This window comes from Anomaloglossus baeobatrachus, chromosome 1, assembly GCF_048569485.1.
Source record: "Anomaloglossus baeobatrachus isolate aAnoBae1 chromosome 1, aAnoBae1.hap1, whole genome shotgun sequence".
Lineage (NCBI taxonomy): Eukaryota > Metazoa > Chordata > Amphibia > Anura > Aromobatidae > Anomaloglossus > Anomaloglossus baeobatrachus.
In genome coordinates, this window is record NC_134353.1 from 629,361,990 (window position 1) to 629,375,670 (window position 13,681).

General features: G+C 49.6%; 1 protein-coding gene across 1 annotated transcript in view; it reads left to right on the forward strand.

Moving 5' to 3' along the window:
* Positions 1–6,757: 6,757 nt before the first annotated feature.
* RABGGTA (Rab geranylgeranyltransferase subunit alpha) overlaps positions 6,758–13,681 on the forward strand; it is a 170,413-nt gene continuing 163,489 nt past the window's right edge. Inside the window, exon 1 of the mRNA XM_075318985.1 lies at positions 6,758–6,833. The gene's annotated coding sequence lies outside the window, so the exon portion shown is untranslated. The remainder of the gene's footprint in view (positions 6,834–13,681) is intronic.

The window sequence follows — 13,681 nt, forward strand, 5'->3', positions numbered from 1 at the left end:
GGAGTTGTTTGCTATGTTCTGTCGCGTGGGGTTACCCAAAGAAATCCTGACCGATCAGGGCACTCCCTTTATGTCTAAAATTACGAAGGAACTGTGCAAACTCCTTCAGATCAAGCAGCTACGCATGTCAGTGTACCATCCCCAGACCGATGGTCTAGTGGAACGTTTCAATAAAACTCTGAAGGCTATGTTGAAAAAGATGGTCTCCAAAGAGGGGAAAGATTGGGACATGTTATTGCCCTATTTAATGTTCGCTATCCGCGAGGTCCCACAATCTTCCACCGGGTTCTCGCCATTTAAGTTACTGTATGGCAGACATCCGCGGTGACTGATGGATATTGTTAAAGAAACTTGTGAACAGGAGCCCACCCCTCACAAAAGCACGGTTGAATACGTTATGGGTATGCAGGATCGTATCACAGTAGTAATGCCCATTGTTAAAGAGCATTTGCTGGATGCTCAGGCGGCCCAAAGTACTCAGTATAATAGAAAGGCCTCCGTCAGGTCTTTTAAACCAGGGGATCGTATCTTAGTCCTAATACCTACCGCGGAAAGTAAGTTCTTAGCCAAATGGCAAGGTCCCTATGAGATCCGGGAGAAAGTAGGTGAAGTAAACTATAAGGTGTATCAACCAGGTAGAAGAAAACCAGAGTAAATATACCATGTAAACCTGCTAAAGGCGTGGAAAGACAGAGAATGTATAGTGACTGACGTAACGTTGAACCTAACCTCTTCAGGTGCCTTGACAACAACCAAGGAGGAGTCCCCTGATGATGAATTGGGAGTAAGGATAGGGGATTCTCTCTCAAAACAGCAGAGACGGGAGTCTCGGAGGTTAGTGCAGCGGAATACGGATGTGTTCTCAAGCCTACCCAGCCGAACAACCGTAATCCACCATGATATTGTCACCGAGCCTCAAGTAAGGGTACTCCTGAGGCCATACCGGGTACCAGAGGCTCGTAGGCAAGCCATTGCGGAGGAGGTAAAAAAGATGCTCCAACTAGTGGTTATTGAAAAATCCACGAGCGAATGGGCCAGTCCCATTGTGCTGATCCCGAAACCAGACGGTTCTTTAAGATTCTGTAATGACTTCCGAAAGTTAAATTAGCTTTCGAAATTTGATATTTATCCCATGCCCAGGGTCGACGAGCTGATAGAGAGACTGGGACGGGCCCAGTACTTCACGACTCTCGATCTCACTAAAGGTTACTGGCAGGTGCCGCTGACAGAGGCGGCAAAAGAAAAGACCGCTTTTGTCACGCCAGGTGGGCTCTATCATTATGTCGTCTTGCCATTTGGTTTACATGGGGCTCCGGCCACGTTTCAGAGATTAATGGACATAGTGTTAGAACCCCATCAACCGTATGCCTCCACATATTTGGATGACATCATCTACAGCAGTGACTGGAGCACCCACTTATCTCAGGTACAAGCGGTAGTGGATTCGCTCAGAGCTGCTGGTCTGACAGCGAATCCAAACAAATGTGCTATGGGTCTCAAAGAAGCCCGTTACTTGGGGTATGTGATAGGCCAAGGGGTTATCAAGCCACAAGTAAACAAAATCGAAGCCATTCAAAACTGGCCTCGTCCCCTTACCACAAAGCAGGTAAGAGCCTTTCTGGGTATAATGGGGTATTACCGACAATTCATACCCAATTTTGCTGGAAGGTCGGCGCCTTTGACCGATCTCTTAAAAGGGAAGAAGTCGGTCATGGTCCACTGGAATACACAAGCAGAGGAAGCCTTTCAGGCGCTAAAGGTTGTCCTATGTGGTCAGCCTGTCCTTGTCAACCCTGACTTTCAAAAGGAGTTTATAGAACTAGTACAGACAGATGCCTCTGAGGTGGGCCTGGGTGCAGTTCTGTCCCAGGAGGTAGATGGAGAAGAGCACCCGGTCACCTATTTGAGTAGAAAACTCACCCCGGCAGAGAGGAACTATAGCATAGTGGAGAAGAAGTGCCTGGCCATAAAATGGGCTCTGGAATCCCTATGCTACTACCTGCTGGGGCGACACTTTCGTCTGGTGACAGACTACTCCCCTTTGGTCTGGATGAGGACTGCCAAGGAGAGAAATGCTAGAGTCACCAGGTGATTTCTCTCCTTGCAGAACTTTCACTTTTCTTTGGAACACCGGGCTGGTAAGTTGCAGGGCAATGCGGATGCCCTGTCCAGGGCCCCCTGTACGTTAGCGAATGTTCAACCCCGCCCGTTTGAACTGAGGAAGGGATATGTGAGGCAGTGACAGGGGTAATATTTGAAGACCGCTATGTGTCCACCAGAATGTGTCCGGAAACCCTCTGAGTTTGCTATAGCTATTACGGGGAGTATAGCACAAAGGGTAACAGGGAGACAGATCCCTCCTCCCAGTCCAGGTTTTGTAGCAATCCTCATGTCTAGCATTTTAGTTTAAATCTTGCAGAGCACATCAGAATGTGTCTCAGTTGAGAGCCAGGCTTGTTGAAGCTAACACATGCTGTGTGAGCTGAGCTGGCTCTGTATGGAGTGAACACAGGCCAGGAGTGTGAGCCTAGGAGAACCCTAAGGTAAAAAGGCTTTTGATACAAAGGATTTATCTATATGCTGTGCTCCAGAAAAGACTTTGACTGTGGGAAATTGGATCTATTTATGCTGCAACAATAAATAGACTGTTGGTGTGAACACGCTGCTGCCTAACTGCCTCACGTTTTTGCCCAAGCAATGCTGCTACCTCACAATGGGGACAAAGAGGATGAGGGGTGATGCATGGGGACCGAAAGGATGAGGGGTGATGCATGAGGACAGAGAGGATGAGGGGTGATGCATGGGGAGAGAGAGGATGAGGTTTCATGCATGGGGACAGAGAGGATGAGGGGTGTGGGGATAGAGAGGATGAGGGGTGATGCATGGGGACAGAGAGGATGAGGGGTGATGCATGGGGACAGAGTGGATGTGGAGCGAACTGGAAAGAAATTTTGAGGACACAGAATAAAGAGTGACATGGTATGAGGAGCAAGTGGGCAGGATGGGGAGTGAGGTGGAAAAGTATATGGACACACAGGAGGTAGTGAGGAGACAGTAAGGGATGAGAAGAATGTGAGGGGCACAGAATAAAGACTGGGTAGTGGAGGGGGGCAGTATGGAGAGGGGGCAGAATGGGAGGACAGTGTGAGGTTATAGCAAGGAGGGGGGAGTGTGATGAAGGCACAGTATAAAGATTGGGCAGTATAAGGGGACACAGTGTAAAGGACACTGTAAACAGTAGGCTCAGTTTGCAAAGAGAGGGAATATGGAGGGCATGTACCATAAGAGGGACAGTGTGGGTCATATTTTGTGCAGAGAATACTGTGAGGGGCCATTATTTATTCTGGGGCACAGTGTAGGGCAGATATTTTTAAGTAGAAGTATTATATTCTGCTACTTTTAGGGGCATCGTGTCGGGATGTGTTACAGAAGACCGGAGAAGATGGAAATCTGCAGAGACGAGATGTGAATGAAAAGTCATCATTGCATCAGGACAAGATGAAGAATAGAAAGAAATGACTAGAGACAACATAATCTATAAGGTAGCTGAATGTAAATATTTATTTGTGATACTGACAATGTCTTATCATTAGGCGTTGGTCCCACTTGCACATTGCTTCTGATGTGAGCGCAATGAGACCTCCAAAGATCAGCTGATTATGGTGCAGGGGGCCGGAAATGCTTATTTCTGGATCTGCTCCATCCTTTGATGGTGTCCGCGGCCGGGTACTGCACATCCACCTCATTGATTTTAATAGGAGACTGCTGCCACTATCAGAAGACGGAGCAGACCCAGAACTGAGCACTTTTGGCCACCTGCCACCACCGACACCTAAAGTAGGGAATTGGCGAGGTTGCCAGGTGCCGGACCCTGACCAATCAGACATTGGTGACCTATCCTAAGGAAAGGCCATCAATGTTAACGTAGAAGACAATCTCTTTAATAAAGTCTTGTGTCGTCTGACAAGGTAAGGGTTACTATGTTTTTATTTATGTTGTTAGGAGAATTAAAGGGGTTGTCCAAATTTGTGATGAGTCTGCAGTCACTCCTTGTGTCACTCTGTGACTGAAGCCTTCTGAATTCTCACAGTGTGCACATTGCACGCTGCTAGGATTCTCTGGTGCCGGCGGTGAGAGTGGGAGGTTATGAAGCTGCAAGTATGCGATTTACATAGATGCAGTCACGTGCTGAACAGACATGCTCAATGAAAATGAATTGACTGAGGCTGGACACATCAAATCAGAATTGTGGCCAGAAGTGTACAAATCTCATACTTGTGCTCACATGATCGTCCACTCTCTCCACTGGCAGCAGCACCCCCCCCCCTGCCCCCTGCCTAACAGCAGCCCCCACTCCTCTCCTCAGGGATGCGTAGTGGCAAATATTTTTTTACAAAAAAAAGCACTGGGCGCATCCATTAGTTGTGCTAATTCTGATACTTTGCCCTGGCTCTTCCCAATTGCCTTGAAGCGTTCGCAATCGAGGTAATATTTTTTGGGGTTGATGTCAGCTGTGTAATGTCAGCTGACATCAACACCAAGGTTAGTATGGAGAGGGGTCTATCAGACCTCAAATTACTAACCCAGTAGGTGTAACGTTAAAAAAACCACACACACACACACACACGCACACACACACACACACAAAAATAGTTTATTTGAATAAAGACTCCTCCACGTTCACCAATTTATTTAAAAAAAAAATCACGAAGATCTCCAGAATCCGTACTCCAACCTATGAAGCCTCATTCTCATAGGTCACTCCTGGTCAGCGCCAGACCTGGGATTTCTCATGCTTGGTGGCTTCAGTACTTCAGTGATGTCACCGTGCGTGAGAAAATCTGGGTCTGCTGCTGACCGGGAGTTACTACAGAGGTCACTCCCAATCAGTGCCAGAACAGAATTTCTCATCCAGACCCCTAATTTCTCACTTCTGGAGTCACTCAGCGCCACACCTGGAATTTGTCACTCCCAGTGACGTTACTGACATCACTGCACATGAGAAACCTCTGTGTCTGGTACTGATCTGGAGTAACCTATGGAGCCTCTTTCTGAGAAGGAGGCCCCATAGGTAGGACTACAGATTAGAGGGATGTTCTAGGACCACTTCACAGTGGATTACTTTGGATATTCATGTTTTTTTTTTTAAATAAATTGGTGAACGAGGAATACTGTGGGGAGTCTTTATTCAAATACACTATTTTTCCAGTGTGTGTGTGTGTGTGTGTGTGTGTTTTAACTTTACACTTACTGGGTTAGCAATGGGGGATTCCTGATAGACCCCCTTTCCATTACTAACCACTGAGCTTGATGACAGCTGACAAGTCACAGCTGACATCAACCCAAAAAAATATTACCCCATTTTGCAATGCCCCAGGGCAATTGGGAAGAGCTGGGCAAAGCACCAGAATCAGTGCGTGTAATGTGATTCGTCATTTCTGCGGCGGCTGCGGGCTGCTATTTTTAGGTTTATAAGGGAGAAATAACCATGGGCCTTCCCAGGCTGATAATACCAACCCCAAGCTGTCTGCTTTACCTAGGCTAGTTATCATAAATGAGCTGGACCCCACGTTTTGTTTGTTAAAGTGTTTAATGATTAATTTACCAGCAGCAACCTAGGAATCAGAGATGTGTCCAGACATTTTTGGCACACATCCATTTAATCGATTTTCCTGTCTCCCCAGCCTTCCTAGCAGGGATCTTCCTCGCGGGGATCCCCATATACCGTACTTCTATTATACTCGTTACTTGAATTGAGCAGGCCCAAGCGTCCGACAGGCTCAATTCGATTAACAAGCACTCGATCACTTTAGTGCTCGCTCATCACTTAGACATGTGCCAAACCACAAACCAGGCTTCATCTGAATGGGGACGTAAAAAGAAAACCAGGCGCAGCTCGCAATTAAAAGCCTGTGTAGGAAATAAAATGGAAACATTAGTTTTTCCAAGTTTGATCAATGGCTTGGAACAATGTGGAAATTGTGTGTGGGTTGTGGATTTACATTTTTTTTCTCCCTCCGTCTCATCTGTAAAGATAACTATGAATGGGGCCTTATACGCAGACTTTGCTGCAGACTTTACCGCCCCATGTGCCACAGTGTTAACTGACATTGACTGTAGCCAATTCCTTTGCATATCCTATGCAGTGTATGCGGTTTTGCAGAATCTCATCGGCTTTGCTGGTGGAATTGCTGTAGATTTTTTACATGGATATTACGCAGCGTATTTGGCGCCTGTGAACTTTGGCGCCTTTCCAGCTCCTTGTATATTGGATTACTGTTGTCGGTCTTTTCTTGAGGAATGTCTGCTCTTCCATCTTTCTGTAGACTTGTGGTATCCATTGTGTTCTAGTTTTGGATTATGGAGGAATGGATTCAGGCTGCTCCTTATTTTTAGAATGGATACAGCCCCACATCGCCCCCTGCTGGTGGACAGTAGGTGATGCATACACTGAAATGAAGCATTTCATGCAGCTTTTTTAGTCTTCTCAAACATTAGGGAGGATAAAGTGTATATACTTGTATACAAGGTGGAACGCTAATAGTAGTAATGACTAGGTATAAATTACATTATTTTCGTCAGGATAGTCCTTTATATCTGCCCTACTCAAATCGGCACCAGTCACGTCTGAACCACACAGTGCTCTGCGCTTCTCCTCCGCCCATGACGTCGTCCAATCACAGCTCTTGTCTCATGGCGTGACGTAGAGAATTCTTGTATAAGCCGCACTGGTATTGGTAGGCTGTCTGCCTGGGAGGCGGAGCCTGGCTTCTGGGCCATGGTGCAGCATAGCTTCCGGTATATTTCGGTCCGGAGCCGGCCGTCACAGGCAGGTATGCGGTGTCCGTTCTTGTCGGTGCGAGGGCTGAGGTGTCGTTCCGGGGTCAGCCCTGTGCAGCTCGGGGGTACTATTTATACACTGCCTGGTTCCTGCAGCATGATAGGGTGCAGCAGAGCGCTGTATTTACCTCTTTATGTATATACCTCTATAGTGCACGGTGCTGAGGTTTGTTCCTATGTGTCATTTCTGTTTGTACACGTATAATAATAACCAGGAATGCACTGAAGGGCGGTGTGACCAGGAGGGAATGACTTAGCCCCTGATCTCACCCTTCAGACAGTCAGCGATGTCACACGTTAAATTCAGCTCACCCCAGCCCGGCACACACGGTGCAGGGCATCAGACCTGGCAATAAAGCGCACCATTTTCACAGATTCAAATAACTTTTTCTTTTTATAAAGGGTTAAATGACACAGTACCATGAGACATATACGAATGCCCTATATGTGAGGCACCTATATAGTGCTAACTGACCCTCCTGACCTAATGCTGTGCGTCATTCATAGGCCACAATTCAGACACTGTGCATCTTGTGTATCTGTGAGATGCACTTATATAATGCTGAATGGCCCGCCTGACCTGGGTTTCTGGCATCATCTATAGGTCACTGTTCAGACACTGTGCATCACACTTATCTATATGGCGGGCTCCCAGTACAAGCCTTATTAGGCTGGGGCCACACAGGGCACTAGTGCGATCCTCGCATGACACTTGACTCACGCTGGCAGCACAGCAGAGCCGAGTGTCACTGCGTCCAAGGTCCGATCATGCAATCGGACCTCAGCTGCAGGGACGGGACGGCACTGGGGAGGGAGGGATTTATCTCCCTCTCTCCTCCGTATTAGTCTATTGCCATTGTCGCCCTGCACTCGCAGTACACCGGTGTAATGCGAGTGCAGTGCGATTTTTCTCTCGCCCCATACTCTTGAATGGGTGCGAGAGAAAGAGTCTCGCATTACAATCGCAGCATGCTGCAATTGTTTTCTCGGTCCAAGTAGGGCTGAGAATATAATCGCTCATGTGTGCTGACACATAGGTTAATATTGGTCCGAGTGGAATGTGATGTTTTATCGCACTCCACTCGCTCCGATTTTCTCGCCATGTGGCTTAGGGCCGTTTCAGATCAGCGTTTTTCTGCCGCACTCCCAGATCCGGCACAAGGGCAGTACAGTACTTTACAGTTCACAGACAGTGCGGCAAGCCCCTGTCACATGCTCCGGTCACATGACCCTATGTGCCCGGAGCTTGCCAGTGAACTGTAAAGTACTGTACTGCCCTTGTGCCGGATCTGGGAGTGAGGCAGAAAAATGCTGATCTGAAACGGCCCTAAGGGGCACTTTACACACTGCGACATCGCAGGCCGATGCTGCGATGCCGAGTGCAATAGTCCCCGCCCCCGTCGCAGCAGCAATATGTGGTGATAGCTGGCGTAGCGAAAATTATCGCTACGCCAGCTTCACACACACACACTCACCTGCCATGCGACGTCCCTGTGGCTGGTGACCCGCCTCCTTGTTAAGGGGGCGGGTCGTGCGGCGTCACTGCAACATCACACGGCAGGCGGCCAATCGGAGCGGAGGGGCGGAGATGAGCAGGATGTAAACATCCTGCCCACCTCCTTCCTTCCGCATATCCTACGGAAGCCGCGGTGACGCCGGTAGGAGATGTTCCTCGCTCCTGCGGCTTCACACACAGCGATGTGTGCTGCCGCAGGAGCGAGGAACAACATCGGCCCGTCGCGTCAGCGTAATTATAAATTACGCCGACGCTGCACCGATGATACGATTACGACGCTTTTACGCTCGTTAATCGTATCATCTAGGCTTTACACACTGCGATGTCGCATGTGCGTCACTTTCAATTTGACCCCACCGACATCGCAGCTGCGATGTCGCAGTGTGCAAAGTGCCCCTAAGGCTATGTGCCCACGGGACCTTGTTTCTGTGGATTTTGCCGCAGAAAACCTGCGGATTTTCCAGATAAATCCGCAGGTTTTAGCATGTACAGTCACTCCCCATGTTATCCTATGGGACATGGGGAGTGCTGTGTCCACGCTGCGGAAAGTGTGGCTGCTGACCATGCTGCGGATGTAGGCATCCGCATGTATAATTGCATGTCAATTATTCATGCGGAATTACCTGCGGATGTCCCGGCCCTCCGCTATGGAGATAAGAGGCCGGGACGTCCGCAGGTAAGCCGCATGAATCTCCGCATGTTTCCCACAGCTATTCCGCTGTAATCTAGCAGCTAAAAATACCGTGTTTTTCCAAAAATAAGACACTGTCTTGTATTTTTTTTGCCCCCCAAAAAAGCACTAGGGCTTATTTTTGGAGGAGGTCTTATTCTTGGAGAAACACGGTTGGGGGTAAGTGTTACGAGGGGGACCCGGGGAAGCGTGCCAAGATGGGAAATGGACAGCTTCCGCCGGTCAAGGTCCACTGTGCGGTGTAAGGGACCGCCGCTATGGTGTGTGAAGAGTGAGCGGGTTGCTGCTAGCGATCGTCTGGAATGTCACAGACGATCTATGTACACCGGTCTGCCCTAACCCGTGAGGGTTGTATGGCACGGATCTCACGGCTCGGTGTACCTGTTGCACAGGGAAGCACAGAGGTGCCCACGCACGTGTGCCAGTGGAAGTCACGAGAATATGGCACGAGGGTAGCACAGAGGTGCCCACGCACGTGTGCTTTCAATAACCAGGTGAGTCCGGTGGAGACCTGAGGAGCTCACCTGGGACAGGAACACGGCCTGTTGAAGGGGATACTGCCGGAGCAGCAAGGCAGGAACACGGCCTGCAAACCAGGTGCTGCCTAAGCAGCAAGGGCCAAGCCCACAAAAGACAGTAATGCCTGAGCAGTGGCGTGGCAGCACACTGCCAGACATCCAAATATAGAAGGACGGTCACGCGCCACCATGATGGCAGGAGGAGCTTTTAAGGAGGTGTCGTTCCACCCAAGGGCGGGTGCGAGGCGGAGATGACGGACTTGACCCAATCAGGGTCCACGACGTCCCAGCCTGGCCAGTCAGGATTCACCACGTCACCTGCCTTGTCATCAAGCCGTGTGACGTCAGTGGGCGAATCAGAACCCACCACGCATAGCACATGCTCACCCTCCTGCCTCTGGGAAATAGAGGCGGGATCCTCGGTCTCACAATGTGCAGAGATAACGGGAGTCTCACTGCTTCCCTGAGCAGCAAACCTCTGCACATTGCGCAGCCTTGCAGACCTTCGGGGCCGCTGAGCAGGAGGGCCTGCGGCAGGCCAGGAATGGGAGACTGCTTCACTCCCTGTAACAGGAGAACCACTAGGTGTTGCCCTTCTGCTGCCTCTCTGAGAAGGTATCTCCTGCTGTCTGGCAGACCTTCGGCGCCGCTGAGCAGGAGCGCTCGTGGCAGGCAAGGAATGGGAGACTGCCTCAGTCCTTGCCTCAGGAGAGCCACGAGATGTAACATGTAAGTTTGCCCCCCCCCCCCTTCCCAGGAGACTCATACTCACCAGACCATGACGTCTGCGTGGTTCCCAGGTCCTCCTGTGATCTCTGGTCGGTGCTGCACGCCGTCCTACCCTGCTGCTAGCTGACACACACAGCAGATTGTAGGCACATACACAGCAGATCACACACTGCAGATCGCAGACACACACAGCAGATCTTACTCACTCACTCACACACACAGCAGATCTTACACACTGCAGATCGCAGGCAGATTGCAGATATACACATCCAATTGCAGGCACACACAGCCGATCACAGATACACACATCCAATCGCAGGCACACACAGCCAATCACAGATACACACAGCCGATCGCAGGCACACACACAGCCGATCGTAGAAAAACACAGCCGATCGCAGATACACACAGCCGATCGCAGATACACACAGCCGATCGCAGGCACACACAGCCGATCGCAGGCACACACAGCCGATCGCAGGCACACACAGCCGATCGCAGGCACACACAGCCGATCGCAGGCACACACAGCCGATCGCAGGCACACACAGCCGATCGCAGGCACACACAGCCGATCGCAGGCACACACAGCCGATCGCAGGCACACACATCCGATCGCAGGCACACACAGCTGATCGCAGACACACACATCCGAACGCAGATACACACAGCCGATTCCAGACACACACACACATCACATCCGGCAGCAGGGAATGAGAGCAAGTCACGTGTCCGGCCGCAGGTCCTGTTCGTTGTGCTGCACCGCACTGCCTCTCAGGATTCTCCCGGCGAGAAGAGATCGGTGTCGCTGGATGAGGTGAGTGTGTATGCGATCTGATGTGTGTGCGATCTGATGTTTGTGTGTGTGTGATTTGATGTTTGTGTGCGATCCGATGTGTGTGTGTGTGTGTGTGTGTGTGTGTGTGAGAGCTGATGTGTGTGGGTGTGCGATCACTGCAGGTTCTGCCGCTCGGCGTCGGGTGAGTGTAATTGCCGGGTGCCGCTGTCTATAATGAAGTGTTCTGCAGTATCTGTATCTTTTTTAGCTGCACGGACACTTCATTATTGATCCGGAACTAGGGCTTATTTTCGGGGGAGGGCTTATATTTAAGCCTTTCTCCGAAAATGCTGAAAATCCCTACTAGGGCTTATTTTTGGGGAAGGTCTTATTTTTGGAAAAACACGGTAGCTGCGGACGCCGGCGGGCAGCTGCAGGAAACATGCGCTTGTACCTGCGGATACATCCGCAGGTACGAGCGCCCGTGGGCACATAACCTTAGGCCTTAGTGTGCAAGTTTTTTGCTGAGCAGCTGCCCCTCCCCCCAGCTTGGAGGGGTGAGTGGTAGTGGCTGTGACATCAGCATCTTGCACCTGGGCTGAGGCCTTTAAGAGGAAGGTTTACTACATTCTGTTTGTGCAGACATCAGCTGGTTTGGCACGGGTTTTCCTTTTCTGATACAGTTCTATGTGATTTTTTTTTTTCTTTTTTTCTACATTACATGTAGGTGACATCCGCCTGTACCAAAAGGCTCCTGGGCATAAGTCTGTCTAACTGGCACGATATCTGTAGCCCAAAGTCAGTTAACTCTTTCTATACCCCATTAATCAATTTGAAAACTCAGCACATTCCCTGGGGCAGCAGTAAGGAGTCAGTAATGCTAAGCCCTGCGTCACTGCTGTATCTCTGAGTTTGGGCATCTGGGGTGGCTGACAAGTTCCCTTTAGGCCGGTTTCAGACGTCCGTGTTTATCTGGTACAAGCCACATGCATGGTTATTGTCATGCGTGTATCACAAGCATGACCTCTGTGTTTGCTTACGTGTGACAGGTACCGGTGAAAACACTGGTCTTTGAAATAAAAAGATTTTTTTATATTTAACTGTATCCAGCGCTGTTTTCATCAGCTCTGCTGCCTCCCGCTTCTGACTGCCGCTTATTATATTAATTGATTATTCACCGCAGTGAGGAGCTGGAAGCTGGAGCAGCGCAGGGGACACCACCGGGTACTGCACCACAGGGACAGGTGAGTATTCAGCAAGCATTGTGTGTGCAGTGATGTCCAGGAGGTCTTTGGAGTTCCCAATGAACTCTGATGACATCCTTATGACACCCCTGCTATAGCAGATGGCACCACAGTGATTTCACGGGTTCATCAGAGTTCATTGGCAATTCTGATAAGTCCCCGATGCTGTCCCCGCAATGTTCCGGCCTCCAGGTCCTCACTACACACACACACACACACACACACACACACACACACACACACACACACACACACACACACACACACACACACACATATAGTGCACATGCATGTATACACTGAACACATACACATATGTCTACACACAGACTCTGCTGGATACTCACCTGTCCCCAGCGCTGCTCTGGCTTCCAGTTCCTCAGTGCAGTGAATAATCAATGAGAATGAGTGGCGGTCAGAAGCGGGAGGCAACAGAGCCGAAGAAAGCACCACTAGATACAGGTAAATATAGAAAATCTTTTTTATTTAAGACCCGTGTTTTCTCCGGTACCTGTCATGTCAGTGTGCGATCTGTGTGACACCCGTGCTGCTGGAGAAAAAACGGACATGCCTACGTGCGGGGCCACGAGGGGTCACACGGTCCGTGTGAGTCACTTCAGAGAATAACATGGGTACGCGTGGCATCGGTGTTAAAAAATGTGTGTCACACGTAACCTGAAACACGGATGTCTGAAAGCAGCCTTAGACTACACTCCTTGTGGCATTGTAGACATCATAGGATTCTTTCTTGCAAATAAGGAAAAAACGGAAACAAAGTTTTCAAAACCTCTTTATTCAATATAGAATGAGCACTATGTGCAGAATGAGGATATTAAAGGGGTTGTCCACTACTTTAACATCGATGGCCAATCAGTTTAATCGTCCGGCACCCCTGCTGTTTAGCTGTTCTCAGTGCCGCTGCAGCCGGAAATGCCCAGTTCTGGATCTGCTCTGGATTCTGATAGTGGCCGTGGTCAGGTACTGCACATCCGCCTTCGCGGCCACTATCAGTTGACCTCACAGCTCAGGAACTTAGCATTTCTGACCACCTGCTGCCGGCAGCAAGAACAGCTGATTGGCGGGGGTGACGGGTGTCGGACTGCAGTATATCTTAAGAATAGGCCATCAATGTTAAAGTAGCAGACAAGCTCTTTAACTGTTGTCTGAGGAGTGTTCTCCCATGCTGAATTCACTTGGCACACAAGGCATCAAGATCTGCTGCTGGCAGCTCCCTTTACATTTGCCGACAAATGATGCTGTCGATGGGAGACATGTCTGAAGACATTGCAGAAAAAGGAAGGACAGTTGGGCTATGCAGGCTTCTCACACTACCATGAGCAACATATGGCTTGTTGTTAAAAAACT